Here is a 20,057-nt window from a genome sequence, read left to right on the forward strand (position 1 = left end):
GAGGTGAATCTTTCTCAATGAATTCCGCCTCAAGAAACTTGGAACCCAAGCCTTTTACTAACATCAGTGGTAACTGCACCAATTGCTTCTCATAGAAGACCATAACCAATGTCATACTTTTAATTTACAGTGGTTCCCCAATGTCCATTCTCAGTTTGGCTGAGGTCTTACACAAGCTTAAAGGTTGCAGTCCTGAATTAATCTTGTTAAAGATTCCGAGATACTGATTACTTCATAGATAAAAGTTTTAGTGAGGTGGAGAGCAGCTGGGTGACTACCAAGAAAGGCAAAGGGAGTAGACAGAGAGCGGAGGAATCCTATGTGACTAATCCCCTCGAAAACAAATATGCCATTTTAGATACTGTTAGGGGATTACCATTCGGGGAAAGCAGCAGTAGCCAGGTTGGTGGCACTATGACTGGGGCACAACGGAAAAGGGTAAACGTAAAGAGGACCTTAGTGATAGGAAACTCGATAGTTCGGGATCAGCTAGGAGACTCTGTGGCCACAAACAGGAATCCAGGATTGTGCGTTATTTTCCAGGTGCCAGGGTCTGGGATGTCTCAGAGCAGCTACAGAACGTTCTCAAGGGAGTGGGTGAACAGCCAGAAGCCATGTGCACATTGGTACAAATGACATAAGTAGAAATAGGGATGAGATCCTGTGGAGTGATTATAAAGAGCTAGGAAAAAGGTTAAAAACCAGAACCTGATTAATCCCCAGATTATTTCCAGTGCCATGTGCTAGTGAGGGTAAGAACAGGAGGATATGGCAGATGAATGTGTGGTGAAAGAATTGGTGCAGGGGGCAGGGATTCAAATCATTGGGATCTTTTCTGGGGCAGAAGTGACCTGTTCAAGAGAGATGACTTGCACCTGAACCGGAGGGGGACCAATATCTTGGCAGCCAGGTATACTAGTGCCACAAGGGAGGGTTTAAACTAGATAGGGGGGGGTGCGAGAAGGTTGTGGGATCCTCAACAGCAGGGAGGCAAGTGCAAGGCTTGAAGGAGATACAGTAATCAGAAATAGAAGGTTCAAGAGGTAGGTCAGACTGGGTCATGACAGGGAGCAAGGATTGCCTGTTGGATTAAATTGCATCTATTTCAATGCAAGAGATCTGGCAGGTGAGGCCACTGAACTCAGGGCATGGATAGGTATGTGTTACTGGGATATTATAGCCATTACAGAAATAAGGCTAAGGGAGAGACAGGACTGACAGCTTAATGTGCCAAGGTACAGATGCTTCAGATGGGAAGGAGGTGGTGGAAGGAGGGGGAAGTTGCATTTTTCATTAAGATGAGTATCCCAGCAGTAATCAGTGATGAAATAACTGAAGGATCAACCAGTGAGGCTTTGTGGATGGAGCTAAGAAATAAGAATGGGAAACTGACGCTATTAAGGCTGTACCAAAGGCCCTTAAATAATCAACAGGGATTAGAGGAACAAATATACAGGGAGATTGGGGAGACTTGTAGGAGCAATAGGGTTTCTTAGTGGGGAATTTTATTTTTGCTAACATGGACTGGGACTGCCAGAGCATTAAGGGCTTAGATAGGGTAGAATTTGTTAAGTGCGTTCAGGAAAGTTTCCTCAAGCAGTACATAGGGGGCCCTACTCGGGAATGGGCAAACCTTAACCTATTTTGGGGAAATAGAGCAGGACAGGTGACTGAGTTGACAGTGGGGGAGCATTTTGGAACCAGTGACCGTAGTTCTATAAATTTTAGAATAGCTATGGAGAGGGATAAAACTGGTCCAAAGGTTCAAGTTCTAAATTGGGGCAAAGCGAATCTTGGTGGAATTAGACAGGAGCTTGCAAGGATTGATAGGAATAGTTTGTTTGCAGGCAGAGGGTAAGTTACTTCAAAAGATTCTGAGGAATGAGGTATACATGTATTTGGAAAGGCAGGGTTTGATTAGGAGTAGTCAGGATGGCTTTGTGAGTGGGAGATCATGCCTCATAAATTTGTTAGAGTTCTTTGAGGAGGTGACCAGGAAAGTTGATGAGGCAGGGTAGTAGACATAGTCAATAAGGATTTCAGTCAGACCTTTGATAAGGTTCCACATGATAGGCTGCCCTGGAAGGTTAGATCGCATGGAATCCAGGGCGAGCTGGCAAATTGGATACACAATTGGTTTGATGGTAGGAAGCAGAGGATAATCGTGGAAGGATGCTTATCAGACTAAAGGCCTGTGACTAGTGGACTGCCTCAGAGGTCAGTGCTGGGCCCATTACTGTTATCTGTATCAATGATTTGGATGAGAATGTACAAGGCATGATGAGTAAGTTTTCTGATTACACTAAAATAGGTGGTATCGTGGACAGTGTGGAAGGTTCTCAGAAACTGCAGCAGAACCTTGATCAACTAGTGAAGTGGGCTGAGAAATGGCAAATACAGTTTAATATAGATAAATGTGAGGTCTTGCATTTTGGAAAGTCAGATGGTGAATGGTAGGGCCTTAAGGAGTGTAGTGGAACAAAGAGATTTTGGAGTTCAGGTTCACAGTTCCCTGAAAGTGGAGTCACAGTTAGACAGGGCAGTGAAGAAGGCTTTTGGCACACTGGCCTTCATCAATCAGGGCACTGAGCATAGAAGTTGGGAAGTTATGTTGTAGTTTTACAGGATGTTGGTGAGGCTGCACTTGGAATATTGTGTTCAGTTTTGGTGACCTTGTTACAGGAAGCAGGTTATGAAAATGGGAAGAGCACAGGAGAAATTTGCACTCTTTAATGCTGGATAGTCCATTCAACAGTCTATTAATGGCTGGGAAGAAACAGGTCCTGAACCTGCTTGTACATGTGTTCAGGCTTCTGAATCTTCAACCTGACAGAAAAGGTTATAGGCGATCATTGCCAGGGTGTGATGGGCCTTTGATGATGTTGGCACTCTTCTTGCAGCAGCAAGCCATGTAAATGGAGTCCATGGATGGAAGGTTGACTTCTGTGATGGTCTGGGCTAAGCACACCACCTTTTGTAGTTTCTTACAACTGGCAGAGCAGTTGTCGCATCAGGCCTTTATGCACTTGCACAGTATGCTTTCAACGGTGCATTTGTAAACATTGGTGAGGGTCCTTATGGACATACTTTCTGAGCCGCCTGAGAAAGATGAGCATTGTTGTGCTTACTTGATCATTGCATCCATGTGGGAAGTCCAGGACAGATTGTCTGTTATCGTCAATCTGAGGAACTTGATGGTCTCCACCGTCTCAGCCTCAGTCCTGTTGATATAGATGGGGCTGTGTTCTCCTCCTTTCTTTCTGAGTCTTTCTACCAGACTATCAGGCTGCTTTCATTCGTGAGATTCAACAGATGGTGGTTTAACCTCAGGGTCACTGTGCTTCAGGCAAGGAGCAAAGTCATGAAGGAGAGGCCCTCATGGTAACCTCAGTCACTGCAGGAATTGAATCCACACGGCTGACATCATTCTGGCCAGAAGCCAGCTGCTCAGCTAACTAACACCACCCCTCGATTTAAAGTGGGGGAAGAAGTACTGACTCTGAGTCTGCTTCCCACGTGATCATTCTGTTATGCTTTTCTTTTAAATCTAACGCATTGATTGTTTCTTAGGTTGCATTTAGATTTTTTTTCCCTTAGGCAAGCATATTTCAACACACTTTCTCAGAATTCCACAGTTATGTTTTCAGAAAAATGAATTCTTTTACAAGGTCAACTGCTTGGTCTGCAGGCACATGGAGATAACGGCCCAAATATTGCAATTACTGTACTCTTCTTTAAAATTACCCATTTACCTGGCATCAATTTTCACAACTAAGATTCTGACTCGGTCCAGTCATAAATGCATAAATTCCAGCTCAGTGAGCAAACCTACATCCATAAATGCGGGAGTTAAACAGGCGGGAGTTAAACAGGGAGCAGTTCAGGGCAGTGAAGTGGGTGGTAATGGCCTGAAAGTATTATCGCAGGACTGTTAATTCAGAGATCCAAGTAATCTTTGGGGAACCCAGGTTCAAATTCCACCATGGTAGATGGTGGAATTTAAAATCAATAAAAATCTAAAATTAAGAGCCTAATGATGACCATAAAGTCATTGTCGATTGTTGGAAAAACTCATCTGCTCATTAATGTCCTTTAATGAAGGAAACTGCCATCCTTTCCTGGTCTAGACTACATGTGACCCCAGACCCATAGCAATGTGGTTGACTCTTCACTGCCCTCTGGGATGGGCAGTAAATGTAGGCCGAGCCAGTGATGCCCTTATCCTGTGAATGAGTGAAAAAAATGTACAAAAGTAGTGTTACACATGAAAATACCACTGTTGCCATATTTCAGAAGTTAAAAATACTTTGACAGAAAAAAATGGTATGTGTGTTAGTGAGAGGGAAAGGTAGCAGTTGGGTGAGGTAGGTCAAAGAGTAGTGTTCCAAGTAGGAGAGGGGGAGGGGGTGCCAGGTAAGTGGACCTCTGCTTAGGTATATCAGAGGGCTCAGATAGAGTCATAAAGTCATACAGATGTAAAGCACGGAAACAGACCCTTCTGTCCAACTCGTCTATGCCAACCAGATATCCCAACCCAATCTAGTCCATCTGCCAGCACCCGGCCCATATCCCTCTAAACCCTTCCTATTCATAGACCCATCCAGATGCCTTTTAAATGTTGGAATTGTATCAGCCTCCACCACTTCCTCTGGCAGCTCATTCCATACATGTACCACCCTCTGCATGAAAACATTGCCCCTTAGGTCTCTTTTATATCTTTCCCCTCTCACCCTAAACCTATGCCCTCTAGTTCTGGACTCCCCCACCCCAGGGAAGAGACTTTGTCTATTTATCCTATCCATGTCCCTCATGATATTATAAATCTCTATAATGTCATCCCTCAGCCTCTGATGTTCCAGGGGAAATAGCCCCAGCCTATTCAACCTCTCCCTATAGCTCAAATCCTCCAATCCTGGCAACATCCTTGTAACTCTTTTCTGAACCATTTGAAGTTTCACAACATCTGTCCAATAGGAAGGAGACCAGAATTGCATGCAATATTCCAACAGTGGCCTAGCCAATGTCCTGTACAGCCTAACATGACCTCCCAACTACTATACTCAATGCTCTGACCAATAAAGGAAAGCATACCAAACACCTTCTTCACTATCCTATCTACCTGTGACTCTACTTTCAAGGAGCTATGAACTTGCAATCCAAGGTCTCTTTGTTCAGCAACACTCCTGAGGACCTTACCATTAAGTATATAAGTCCTGCTATGATTTGCTTTTCCAAAATGCAGCATTGATCTAAATTAAACTCCATCTACCACTTCTCATCTGATCAAGATCCTGTTGTAATCTGAGGTAACCTTCTTCGCTGTCCACTATACCTTCAATTTTGGTGTCATCTGCAAACTTAACTAACTATACATCTTATGCTCACATCCAAATCATTTGTATAAATGATTAACTATAGTGGACCCAGCACCGATCCTTGTGGCACTACACTGGTCACAGACCTCCAGCCTGAAAAACAACCCTCCACCACCATCCTCTGTCTTTACCTTTGAGCCAGTTCTGTATTCAAATGGCTAGTTCTCCTTGTATTCCGTGAGATCTAACCTTGCTAACCAGTCTCCCATGGGGAATCTTGTCGAACGCCTTACTGAAGTACATATAGGTCACATCTACCGCTCTGCCCTCATCAATCCTCTTTGTTACTTGTTCAAAAAACTCAACAAGTATGTGAGACACAATTTCCCACGCATAAAACCATGTTGACTATCGCTAATCATTCATTACCTTTCCAAATACATGTACACCCTGTCTCTCAGGATTCCCTCAAATAACTTGCCCACCACAACATCAGACTCACTGGTCTATAGTTCCCTGGCTTGTCCTTACCACCCTTCTTAAACAGTGGCACCACATTAGCCAACCTCCAGTCTTCCGGCACCTCACCTGTGACTATCGATGATAAAAATATCTCAGTAAGAGGCCCAGCAATTGCTTTTCTAACTTCCCACAGAATTCTAGGCTACACCTGATCAGGTCCTGGAGATTTATCCACTTTTGTTCATTTCAAGCCAGATTGTCTCAGGGGCTGGGATTATTGGTTACAGCAGAATAGATTTGAGGCGAGCTGGGCTGGGAAATGGTCGGGTGTTTTGGTCCAGCTGGATTGAGTTGAGCCATGGGGTTGGGAACAATAGGTTATCGGTGGGAGAGGGCCAGACTGAATTGGGAGTCAGTTTGATAGTTGCCAAGCATTTAGAGTAGGTTTTTTTTTAAACACACTCTCACTGTTCTTGGGTAATTATTAAGTGAGTTTGAATGCTCCAGCCTCTCTGAATTTAATGGATTCTTCTGGAAGGTTCCAGATGCTGAGGAATTGCCGATCAGAAAATTCAATTGACTGAGCAACTCCCACAGAGCTAGCTGTATTGGAGATTCTCCAAATCCTGACAGTCACCATCTGCACTGTTCTAACAATCAGAATATCCAGGCCAATGGATCAGTGCACCAAACCAAGTTACTGTATTTATTTCTACTCCTGTTAAAGTTAATATCCTTGAAATCAAATTAATTCAAAATTATTGACTGATTTAATGACTGAGGTGATTGACAAGGACTTGTCAGGTTATCTCATAATACTTTAGATAATAATTTGGCTGTTGTGATTATTTTTATCCAAATTCTCTGCATTTATACAATTCTCCTATTAATCCTATGAATAGTCTGTCACTTCCATATGACCTCAGATCCTTCTAGCTTCACCATTCTGTCCCTGCTGCAGGAGTCGCTAATATCTGCCTGAAGCTGTACAAACCACACTGTAGCAATTGGTTCAAACTCATTGCTTCTTTAGATTCAATTCCCTCCAGTGTGGAAACAGGACCTTCGGCCCAACAAATCCATACCGACCTTCTGAAGAGTAACCTACTCAGACCCATTTCCGTCTGACTAATGCACCTAACACTACGGGCAATTCAGCATGGCCAATTCACCTGACCTGCACATCTTTGGACCATGGAAGGAAATCAGAGCAGACATGGGGAGAATGTGCAAACTCCACACAGACAATCGCCCAAGGCTAGAACCGAACCTGGGTCCCTGGCACTGTGAGGCAGCAGGCTACCCTGGAAATACTTAGGAAGGTTATTGGCATGTGCAGAAAGAGAAACCATGACCTTTCATGAGAACTGAGAAATATAATGGAGTTTTCAGTAATTAGAAAGGACAGAGGGTAAGGAGAACAAAAGGGGAAGCCAGTGAAATGGATGAACAGCATGATAGTGGTGTAGTGGTAATGTCACTGAGTTAGTAGTCAGAACCCTGGGCTAATGGTCTGAGTACATTCAAAAAACATTCTGAGTTTAAAAATTAACTTTTTTTCAGTGACTATGAAGAAACAGCAATATAATTCCAAGTCAGGACAATGTGTGAATTTGAGGTGAACTTGCAGGGTGGGTTTACATGGGTACATATGTTATAGGTTATGTACTGACTCAGCATGATTATCTTTTGGTTCTTCCTGCAAATGATTGATGTAACGATGGTATTGTTTGTAGTCACATGTTGAGTTCTGTACATGATGCTGTTGGTCTGCTAGTGTCCAGTGGAATGGTAAATACTTGTGGTTTCTGTGCGAACTTAACCATGGCTCCATTTCACAGTGGGAGCAGGAGACTGAATTCCCACATGACCTGTTTCCTTTCTATTTCCTGACTATGTGCCTTATGGTCTGCTGCACCCAATTCTTGAATGTGCTATTGTCCAGCTACAGTGGCCTCATATTCTCTTCAGTCTTTTAGCTGTATGCCACCATTTAGACCTTTCTTTTCTCCAAGAGGTCTTTTGGAAGATTTCAATTTTTTGAAGCCATAGTCAGCTCCACTGTCAATTCAAACAGTTCAGCTCCTGATCACAGTCCTTTGCCTTAGATAGCACCTGCTGGTGAGTTCATTAATTGGTTCTTGTGGCTGTTGCCTATAGCCATCAGTTACTAAGATCAATGCATTCTGAGGTGCACATTCACACAAAGCTGCTCCTTCAGCATATTTCATAGTTTAACAGACAGGTGCCTATTGTCCAAAGTGTTGACTCTATGTAATTCCCCCATTTCCAATGGCTTTTTCATTTGTACCTCTTGTTTATCAACTTCTGTGATGGATATATCTAAAAGCATAATTCAACACTTTCATTAAAAAAATAACGCAATTGGTAAGACAACTGCAGCCTTTTAATTCGTGCTGAGGAATTTGGTGGTCATTTTCAGTAAGCCTTATCTTTTACAAGGAGATTTATAACCTCTTTATTCCATGGACATCACAACAGTGTAACTGTCATACAAATGTCTGACCATTGCAGCAGAACTGCCCCACGGTTCAATGATGTCTTCCTGTATGTTCTCCTCCAAACCATCTGGGAAAGTGGGAGGTGCTTGTTCCTGAAGATGCCATCAGAAGCCCTCCCTTCTTCCCAACCAGCTTAAACTAAGGCAGCTTGGATGGAAGTGATAGAAAAGCTGAGCAACCATGAGTTCACATCTGAACCTTGGATCCAGTACAGGAGATGGGTCAACTACCTGCTCTGATCCAAGCTTAAGTACCATTCCCACATCTTCAATCAGTATTTCTCATGTAATCACCAGTAATATGTGTTTACAAGTGAGCAGCTAGGCCAGATTAGTGAATGCATGATTAGTCTCAATGCCACATGATAATTGAGGCTAAAGCAGATGGAAAGCTACCTTGCGTCTGCATTTAGAAGCTACATGTGAATAACAGATGAGAATGTATGAGGGGGATGGATGTAGTTAAGATATTACTTGACATGTCACTTACTCTGCACTTTGTCATGCAGGACAAGCAGACACTGAACACCAGGGAGCTGAGATGTAGGAGGAGAAGTTGCTGACCTCTGGCTCTTCACAGCTGCCAAGAAAGGGGCAATAGGGAACAAGTATGTACTCCATACCCCCTCCACCTTCCTCCTCCTTCCTCCTCCATCTTGTTGTTGGTGGTAGACGATGCAGGTTTAGATTTAACAAGGCAAGGGAAGATTGCTGGACTGGTGCATAACTCAAGAACGTGATAGCGTTCAGTCAACAAAGTAAAGATCATACAAATGTATTACTATTGTATATACATTGCATAGTTCAAGTTTTCCCAGGCTTCCCTTGCTTATCTCTCTACGACAATAACATCAATGAAAGGATTATATGACTTTAGGGATTCTCTTCAGGCTGTGAAAAAAAAGAAAACTCATTATCTGAGGAGGGCCAATATTCCTCATGCTCTGCTATTGCAAACTCTGTCCATGTTGCTACAATAGGTTGTGTTCTATAAAGCAGACCATTACTATTTGGGATACCCTCTATGCTATTTAATGTTGAACTTCTCCAGATTGGTTAAGACACTGGAAGTATATTTTAAGAAGCCCAATGGTACAGTCAATGGTAGTTCTGTTGGAGACATGATGTTGGTTGTAAAACTCTTTTACTTCACTCTGAGGCTTCCTTGCTGGTGCATCAGCTGTGTTTGCAGGGAATAGCCCTTCTCACTGAGGATCTATCAATCAACCTGGGCCGTGGCATCAAAACTCTCTGGGAGTTGTGAGTTCTACAAAATGTATGTTTTGTGACAGCACGTTGGGAGAAGAGCACAGACCCTGCGTTATTCTTTTCCAGTGGTCACACACCAGTGTGCTTCATGGAATAAAACCTTTCACAATCTACAATTGCAGCTGACAGTTCAGAGGGCATTTTAATGGCCACAGACATTATTTAGTGACACCTTGCTTTTGTAGAAACACAGTGGCAACATCAAAGATTGCTGACTTTGCAGTCTGGCTGCCTTCATTGGTGGTAACATGGGTAATTAACATAGCTAAATAGGGCATTGGTCACCTCCTTTCTGTATCTATATGTGTCAGCCTGTTAGATGCCACATTCTTACCTGTTACATGTTGGCTGTTACCAATTACATAAAACTTGAGGGTTGCTGAAAGTTTGAAGGCCAATGGTATGTGACTTGCTATAAATTCACATGGTTCTGTATCTAGTTGGCCAATCTGACCAGTTCCCAGGACAGCTTCAGACCCCTCTGCCATCACCTCTCTAATATCTGCAGGCATCGTGTTTGTGTCCTCCTACATCCACCTCTGGTGCTGTCTGCTACTGGCCTTGCAAATTGTTGGTGAACAACAACTTCATCAGATTCCCTCTTCCTAATTGCAGGGTTGCAAGATAATTGGGTGAATGAGATATGGGGTTATGGCGGTAATCACTTAATCCTCATGCATCACACAAACTCATCAATGTGCTGAAGGTGATCACTTTTGGTTGAGAACAGTACAAGGACTGCCTCAAATTACCTTGGTAGTGGAAGGCATCGCAAAAATTTGCACAACAAAAATTATTTCAAAAGTTCATAACATTAGTGCACCAGCAACACACACGTAGTATACTCCGCAGCCAGGGTGCTGCCAGTGAGACTCCAAACCTACTTTGAAGTCCAGCTACAGGTCAGCTTATTGTTGCTGGTCTCTGCCTATGGGCTCCACAGTGGCAACTGTTCCTGATGGTGTTGCTGGGACAACAAAGCTGCCAGTCACTTGATTGTGCAGCAGTTCTCAGAGTTGGGTCTTCTTGTCTGTCCTGCCTCAAGCTAATTTACAAACTGATTGGTATAAAATGGCTGTGGGTGAAGTCAGCCAAATCAAGGCAGGACTGTCACAAGTGTTACAGCAGGACACAAGGAGCCTACCCAAACCATTAATGTTAGCCCTCAGGTATTTGTAGCTACCCTGCAGACAGCTTGGAAGGTGGGCAAGCTGGTGAAATGGCTTCAGAATATGATCCTGATGTACGCCTGCCGACACTGGTATGGAATGGGAACCTTGGCAGCTGTCTGCTGGACAAGCTAATTATAACAATTAAGTGTACAATTGAAGTCCACTTTCTTCACCACACCCAACCCCCCAAAACTTTACTGGCATCAGAACATGCATCGATTGTGTGGGGGAGACTGCCAGTTAAAGCATGGTGTTCTCCCAGAAAGGTCCCAGAGATTGGCAATTTTTGGCCACTCCATAGCCCACACAGGGGTCCTCTGATGGTAATTGTATTTACTGTGCCACCTCTGGATGATAGACGTGACCCCTGACACTATTCAAAGCACAGTAAGAAAAACAACTTACCTTAGCTTCGAAGGCACTTCAGCACAGAGGAGCACACTTCTGTCCACAACCTCTACTGTGGTCAAGTCTAATAGTGATCCTGCCAAGCCTGCTGATCTGGTGGCCTCTTACTTGATTGGCTGCAATTGGGATGTAAACCTGTTAACTGGCAGCCACCAGTGAGATGCCACCCAGAGACATTCAGTTTAAGTCCCAATCTCGGTCCTGGCAGCAGGGCTTACTGATAGAAGGGCTTACTTTGCACAATTCAGCAATGGGCCCTGGCATTCTCCACTTGCTGATTATATAACTATATGCAACAATATATTGCACATCCTGTAGGTTTATGCCTTGTCTCCTAGCAATTGTCAAGAAGCGTTTATTCTGCACAAGTTTTCAATTTCCTCTTTCTTTCGCATATCCCATTGAAGTAGAGACTGACAGCTCAATCTCTAGCAATGGTGATATTTGTTTGTGCTGAACTAGAGTAGTGCAGATTGTAAATTGGAGTTTTCTGTCTGCAATTCCAATGAATTGCTGAGCTTCTTTTCATATTGATGCCACGTCTATGGTCTGAGATTTCTAGTAATTATGCCACCAGCTCTGTTTAAGCACCTACACCAGATCGTATGAGGAAAGACTGAGGCACTTGGGGCTGTTTTCATTAGAGAAAAGAAGGTTTAGGGGTGACTTGATTGAGGTGTACAAGATGATTAGGGGGTTAGATAGGGTTGACAGCGTGAACCTTTTCCCGCGTATGGAGTCGGGTATTACAAGGGGGCATAGCTTTAAATTAAGGGGGGGGTAGATATAGGACTGAAGTTAGGGGTAGGTTCTTCACTCAGCGAGTCGTGAGTTCATGGAATGCCCTGCCAGTAGCAGTGGTGGACTCTCCCTCTTTATGGGCATTTAAGCGGGCATTGGATAGGTATATGGAGGATAGTGGGTTAGTATAGGTTAGGTGGGCTTGGATCGGCGCAACATCGAGGGCCAAAGGGCCTGTACTGCGCTGTATTCTTCTATGTTCTATGTTCTATACACCATGTAAAGTTCAGCAGTTCAAACAGGCAACTCAGCACCACCTTCTCCTTCGGGTGGGTAGCAAATGCCAACCTTATCAGTAATTTTAACGTTCCATATACAAACAAACGTTTTCTACCACAGCTGCTGGTGAGCTCTCTGCCCAAAAGGTCCTGTGCCCCTCTCCTTCCTTATTTTCAGAGCCTCCATGAAGACTTCTATAGCATTGCCAGGCGAAGTGTTGGTGTGAGATTCCAGCATCTCTCAGTTTTTATACATCTTCATTTCAGCCATTTACCAGTTAAGGTCCTTCTCTTCAAGAGATATGGATCATTTTTACCTGATGAAAATGATGGAGCTCCTGTTCACCCTTGCTTCCCCCTTCCCAGTGGTATACTGACAGCCTTCTATTCCAATGAGAAATTTGCCAGTACTGAGTAGCATAAGGGGTGCCAGTAATATGCCATTGCTGAAACCAAAGCCATTAAATGAAACATAATTGATCAGATTAAAGCAGCATTTCTAGAGATGATGGTGCATTGCAGCACACAGACACTCCATCCTGAAGCCAGTGGCATGGAAGGCATGTTGTACCAACATATTGTCACTCCAAGAACATACCCAGAAGCAAGTAAGAATTAAGCAGTTAGGCTGAACAATACCCCTCAACAGCTCATTGCCTGGAACTGTTGATGGCTGCCACAGGCTCAGCAACAGTCCCATGAAGTGGTTCCCTGGAGTGCTTGCTCCTCTGTGCACCAGGTGGCCTAAGATCAAGAGCACTGGATTGAACTACAGCCAGAACTTGAGGTACAGTTCTCTCAGACAAGTAAACAAGGGCTCCAATTATTCATATTCCATATTGATGTAACAAAGGGCTTCCTCCAAGCTGCCGAAATTACAGACAGCGCAAGAGTCATGAATCAGCTTAACAATTTGCTGCAAAAGACTGCAGAGTGCTCCTGATGAAGGGTTTTTGGTCGAAACGTCGATTCTCCTGCTCCTCGGATACTGCCTGACCTGCTGTGCTTTTCTAGCATCACACTCTTGACTCCAGACAAAAGGAATCTATTTACCACTGGCCAACTAGATTTGTCCTAGTTGATCCTAACGAAGGACCTCATGGAGAGTACCTGCAAATATTCGCACATCCTCTATCAATCGATGGGATCTGTAATCATGTGAAGCATGCCATAAACAGGAATCCTCCTTCAGGTACAGACAGCTAATGGCAAAGCTGTAAGAAGTGTATTGATTATATTGAAAGAGAAATAATAAGCAGGTTAGAATAAAGCACTAGTGCTGAGGGATAGTTCACAATGTATGACCCAAATAATCTATGTACAAATGCATGAAGTGTAAGGAAACAACTAAATGAGCTGAAGGCACAAATTCAAAATTGAAGTTCTGATATTGTGGCCATTACTGAGACATGGATGCAGGATCATTGAAATTGGGAATTAATATTCCAGGTTACAAGGTTCACCGATTGAGTTTGAAACTGAAAGAGGGGGTGAAGAAGCCTTACTAATTAGAAACAAAATTATTTCAGTGGTGAGGGAGGATATAATAAGAGGAAAGCATTCAGTGGAGACCATGTGGATGGAACTGAGGAACAATAAGGGATTTAAAACTGTAATAAGCATTGTATAGAGACCCCCTGATAACAGCTCTGATGTGTTGTATAAATACAGAAAGTAGACAAATGTATAGCAAAGCAAGCATCATAATAAAGAAGATTTTTAAATTTCATATAGATTGGGAGAGACAGAAAAGCACGTGCCAGAAAGGTAGTGAATTTCTGGCATTGTGTGGATGATAGCATAAAATTACAAAAGGATATTGATAGACTGTGTGAATAGATAAAACAATTAAACCTGTTGGACTATAACCTGGTGTTGTGTGATTTTTAACATGGCAGACGAAGTTCACTGTAAGCAAGTGTGAGGTTATCCATTTTGCACCAAAAATGGATAGATCAGGGACTTTCTAGATGGTATGAAGTAAAATACAGTGGATGGCCAAGAGATTTGGGGCTTCAGATGCATAGAATTTTAAAATGTAATGAACAGATGCAGAGATTAATCAAGAAAAATAATGGAATGCTGAATTTACTATCTAATGGACTTGAATACATGGATGCAGAAGTTATGCTGCAGTTATACAAAATCCGGGTTAGACCCCACTTGGACTACTGTGGGCAGTCCTGGGCACCACAACTTAGGAAGGTTACATTGTCCTTCCTCCAAAGCCAATGTAGGTTTACAAGAATAACACCTAGACTTCAGGGGTTAAGTTATGAGGAGAGATTATATAAATAAGGCCTATTTTTTGGTAGGTTATTTAGGTTAAAGGGTGATATGATCAAAGATATTAGCAGGAAAAGTCATCATAAAGATAAACTATTTCCACTGTTTGGGGATTCTAGAATTTAGGCATGCATAATCTGAGGATAAGAGACAGATCATTTGAGAGAGATGTTAGGAACCACTTCAAATACAAATGGTGGTGGATGTTTGGAACTCTCTTCCACAAATGAGAGTGAATGCAGAATCAGTTATTAATTTTAAATCTGAGATGGATTTTTTTTCTTAATCAAGAATGTGGGCAGTTAGGCCACAGAACAACCATGATTTCCATGAATGATGGAACATGCCCATGGGGCTGAATGGTCTGGTCCTGTTTCTGTGTTCCTGACATAAGTCTCCTCATGGCTGGCCCTGACCATGGAACTTTAATGGCGAGTGTCTCACATAGTATCTTTGAGCAAATGTACCAGATGTTACACCCTCTTCACAATGGGTCTTGTTTGCTGGTTGAAAACCCACCCCATACTGTTACAGTATCACAGATGCTAACCACTTTGTAGAAATACTGAAACTGCAGTTCCAAAATAGCTGGGAAGAATTCAGCACTAGAGGGCACTTGAGGGAATGAGCAAGACTGCTGAAACCAATAGTAGAGGTTGTGTAGCAATGATTGCAGCTTCTGTATCAAGGTACATTTACGTTGTGGCATGCTTGGACTGTATCACATTTCTTGCACTAGTATTTTAAATGAGTAATACCACATGGCCGTAGTAATGGCAAAATTTATCACCAACTGTAAATAAATACTATACAGTATTTGAAATTATTTTTCCACGCAGGTCACATGTCATCCAGTAGATGTCACTAAAGTGGCTGACTAACTTTCAGAGTCACCGCTGATTGGTTCAGTTTGATGTGAGACGATGGTTGCACTCAGGATGAAGCATGGCAGACAAACAGCACTGAGATGATCCATTAGTGGATAACAGAAATCCAAAAAAAACTATATTACCTTTTATTACTTTACAAAATGTTTTCAGATTTCCCTTCAAACATCTAATAATTTGTGAAGAAACATTAAGTCCAAGACACTTGAATACATATTGCAGAAACTAGTTACTTCCCTGTCAGGCTATTAATGAATTGTTTCAGATCTGCACTGTGTGTGAAATGTTTAGCTTGAGCCAAGAAAGAACATAAACAGCGACCCACGAACAGCACTGAAAGGGGAAAGAAGAAGGCAGAGGAGAAGTAGGCTCTTCAAATTAAAAACTGAAACCCCCGCCCCTTTGTCAGGAGCATAAACCCCATCCCATTTCCACCTCTCTTCAGTTGCCAAGAAGAGTCATATTGAAGTTGAACTGTCAACTTTGTTTCTCCAGCATTTTCATATTTTATTTCAGATCCCTAATGACTACATATTTTGTTTTTCTTTCAAATATTTGCTAACCAACTAAATTAATAGAAAATGGGAACAATTAACTTTGAATGGATATTCAATTTGCCTGGTTTTCACCATACACCCAGAGGATTCTTTACACCTAAACAGATTAAAAAGAAAAATCCATCCCTAGAACTGGACCATTCTCTCTGCAATATCTTGGTCCATCGGCTATCCTCGACAATGCCTTTGTCCCCTTTTCCCAGAGTACTTTCACGTGCAATCATAGGAGATAGACTACCTGGCCCATTATCTCGACTCTCCTGGTTTCCCAAGGTCCTAGACACTTTCAGATGAATAAATAATCTGCTATATTTGCTGCTGAGAGATACATTGGAGAGACTAAATGAAGTCTAGGCAGCAGCTTTGTGAACATTGCTGCTCAGTCCTCACACATGACTCTGACTTTCCAGCTGCTTGCCATGATAATTCAGCATCTTGTTCTTATGCTCGTATTTCCATTCTCGGTCTGCTGCTGCACCACTGAAGCTCAATGCAAACTGGAGGACCAAGGAATCATTATCCAATCAGATTTACAGCTTTCTGGATTGAATATCAAATTCAACAACCTCAGAATATAAACTCAGATCTCCAGTTTTATTTTATTTTCCAAAATGCCTGTCGATATCACGTTTATATGTTTTTCAATAGAGCTGTCTGAGACCCTCATGTTACCACTTCCTCTGGACTTCCTTTGTCATTTTTCAATCACATCTTTATTAGATAATCTACCTTGACCTCTCACCAATCACTGGCCCTCCCTTTTGTTTCACCTGACCTTCCTTCCTTAGATGTAAATCCCATCACATTTCTGCCTCACTTCAGTTCTGAAGAGGGGTCACATTGGATTTAAAATGTTAATTCTCTTGGACAAGGCTGCACTTTCTCCCCTGTCCTGTACATGTGCTATATAGAACCATTTGCCAGGTCCATTGGGAAGGATTTGAACACAATTGGGACGAGAATGCCTAGCAATGGACATATGCAGTTGAAACCTTGCTGGCTTTACAGGGTTAGGAGAGAAAGCAGGAACACGGTGTTGAGGTAGTGGATCAATAATATCATGTTGAATGGTGGAGCGAGCTCATGGGGCTGAATGGCCTACTCCTGCTCTTAGTTTCTAAGTACATAGTCAATGTCATCAACTTATGTTTGGATTTACCCTCATGTAGAATGATGAGTATCTGTGACCAGTTTGGACAGAACTCATAAATCATTGCCAGGAGGCCATGTTCTTTAGACAAACAATACAGACTACAGATTCAAATATTTGCTAACCAAAAACACCAGCAACAGTTCTCCTTCTAGATCCTCCGCTCCACACTTGCAGCAATGCTCCGGCACCTAACCTCTCTACAGTTAGCCCTGCCTCAGCTGAGGGCCACACTCTCTCAGAATTGCAAAGGACCCACACTGTACTACATCCTCAGGAGAATTCATACTCTCAACAAACAGTATTTCAATTCCATCTCAAACATCAAAAACTGTAAGTACAACAAACTTTTATCTACCCACCTCCATAACCAGCACTCCTCAAACATTCCAGAAGATTCCCCTGGCCTCTGGAACTGCTCGGACGCCATTAGCCATGCAGCTGGTGCAGCCGCCACCCCCACGCTGATTGATGATGTCACTTCCACCCCCATCATGGCCACTCCCACAGCCACTTCCGCCCCTCACAATTCCTCATGCATCACACGTGACATCACTTCCGCCCTTCACATCATCGCTGATGTCACACACTCAGTGACTTCCGCCACCCCGACTGCCGTGGTCACCACCACTTGCGCCCCACCAACGCCACTCACCTGCATTCTGCTGACACGCCCCCCACAGATCCCATTGTCACCATCCCCGCCCCCCAGAGCCCTGAGGGGAACACCATGACTCCACCCCCATTCCCCCCACCATCACACCCACTCCAGTTACCGGCTCCGCCCCCATTCCCAGCTCCACACCCACACCAGATCCCAGCTCCCAGCCCTCCCGAGTTTTCACCATCCCTCCAGACCTCCCCCTCACTGAGGATGAACGATCAGTCCTCAGCAAAGGACTCACCTTCATCCCCTTCCGTCCACGCATCAATGAATTTAATACACGCTGTGACGTCGAACACTTCTTCCGCCGCCTCCGCCTCCGAGCTTACTTTCACAATCAGGACTCTGCCCACCTTCCAAGGACCCCTTCGCCCACCTCCAACATACTGCATCCACCTGGACACCCCGCGCTGGCCTATTACCTACCCTCGACCTCTTCATTTCCAACTGCTGCCGGGACATTAACCGCCTCAACCTTTTTTCCCCCCTCCCCCACTCCAACCTCTCACCTTCACAATGCGCAGCCCTCCAATCCCTCTGCTCCAATCCCAACCTCACTATCAAGCCAGCAGATAAAGGGGGCACAGTGGTAGTCTGGCGCACTGACCTCTACACCGCTGAAGCCAAACGCCAACTCGAGGACACCTCCTCCTACCACCTTCTCGACCATGACCCCACCCCCATCACCAAACCATCATCTCCCAGACCATACAGAACCTCATCACCTCAGGAGATCTCCCACCCATAGCTTCCAACCTCATAGTCCAGGAACCCCACACTGCCCGGTTTTACCTCCTTCCCAAGATCCACAAGCCTGACCACCCTGGCAGACCCATTGTCTCAGCATGCTCCTGCCCCACTGAACTCATTCTACCTACCTCGACACTGTCCTATCCCCCCTCGTCCAGGAACTCCCCACATACATTCGAGACACCACCCATGTCCTCCACCTCCTCCAAGACTTCCATTTCCCCGGAAGTCTTCATCTTCACCATGGATATCCAATCCCTCTACACCTCCATCCGCCATGACCAGGGCCTCCAAGCTCTCCGTTTTTTTCCTCTCCCGACGTCCCCAACAGTACCCTTCCACCAACACTCCCATTCGTTTGGCTGAACTGGTCCTTACTCTTAACAATTTCTCCTTCGAATCCTCCCACTTCCTCCAGACCAAAGGGGTAGCCATGGGTATACATATGGGCCCCAGCTATGCCTGTCTCTTTGTTGGCTATGTAGAACAGTCCATCTTCCGTAATTACACCGGCACCACTCCGCACCTCTTCCTCCACTATATTGATGACTGCATTGGCGCCACCTTGTGCTCCCGCAAGGAGGTTGAGCAATTCATCAACTTCACCAACACATTCCACCCTGACCTTAAATTTACCTGGACCATCTCTGACATCTCCCTCCCCTTCCTGGACCTCTCCATCTCCATTAATGACGACCGACTTGACACCGACACCTGGATTACACCTTTTCCCACCCTGCCTCTTGCAAAAATGCCATCCCGTATTCCCAATTCTTCTGCCTCCGCCGTATCTGGTCCCAGGAGGACCAGTTCCACCACAGAACACACCAGATGGCCTCCTTCTTTAGAGACTGCAATTTCCCTTTCCACATGGTTAAAGATGCCCTCCAAAGCATCTCATCCACATCCCGCACCTCCGCCCTCAGACCACACCCCTCCAACCATAACAAGGACAGAACGCCTCTGGGTGCTCACCTTCCACCCTACCAACCTTCGCATAAACCAAATCATCTGCCGACATTTCCGCCACCTCGAAAAAGACGCCACCACCAGGGATATACTTCCCTCCCCACCCCTTTCCGCCTTCCGCAAAGACCGTTCCCTCCATGACTACCTGGTCAGGTCCACGCCCTCCTACAACCCACCGTCCCATCCTGGCACCTTCCGCTGCCACCGCAGGAATTGCAAACCCTGCGCCCATACCTCCTCCCTCACCTCCATCCAAGGCCCTAAAGGAGCCTTCCACATCCATCAAAGTTTTACCTGCACATCCACCAATATCATTTATTGTACCTGTTGCTCCTGATGCAGTCTCCTCTACATTGGGGAGACTGCACGCCTCCTAGCAGAGCACTTTAGGGAACATCTCTGGGCCACCCGCACCAATCAACCACACTGCCCTGTGGCCCAACATTTCAACTCCCCCTCCCACTCTGCCGAGGACGTGGAGGTCGTAGGCCTCCTTCACCGCCGCTCCTTCACCACCAGATGCCTGGAGGAAGAACGCCTCATCTTCTGCCTCGGAACACTTCAACCCCAGGGCATCAATGTGGACTTCAACAGTTTCCTCATTTCCCCTTCCCCCATCTCACCCTAG

At 44.4% G+C, this 20,057-nt stretch overlaps 1 long non-coding RNA gene across 4 annotated transcripts in view; it reads left to right on the plus strand.

The window, feature by feature from the left end:
• The window catches only part of LOC122549085 (uncharacterized), a 48,634-nt gene that overhangs the window by 21,568 nt on the left and 7,009 nt on the right, over positions 1-20,057 (plus strand). For 3 of the 4 annotated variants that reach the window (XR_015756991.1, XR_006311404.2, XR_015756993.1), the window contains one exon: positions 8,808-8,906. The exons of the other annotated variant lie outside the window; for it this stretch is intronic. This is a non-coding gene — a long non-coding RNA (uncharacterized LOC122549085). The remainder of the gene's footprint in view (positions 1-8,807; positions 8,907-20,057) is intronic. 4 annotated transcript variants of the gene reach the window in all.

The sequence above is a fragment of the Chiloscyllium plagiosum genome, unplaced genomic scaffold (genome assembly GCF_037043375.1).
Source record: "Chiloscyllium plagiosum isolate Xiang-an unplaced genomic scaffold, Cpla_swu_hap1 HiC_scaffold_4, whole genome shotgun sequence".
Classification (NCBI taxonomy): domain Eukaryota; kingdom Metazoa; phylum Chordata; class Chondrichthyes; order Orectolobiformes; family Hemiscylliidae; genus Chiloscyllium; species Chiloscyllium plagiosum.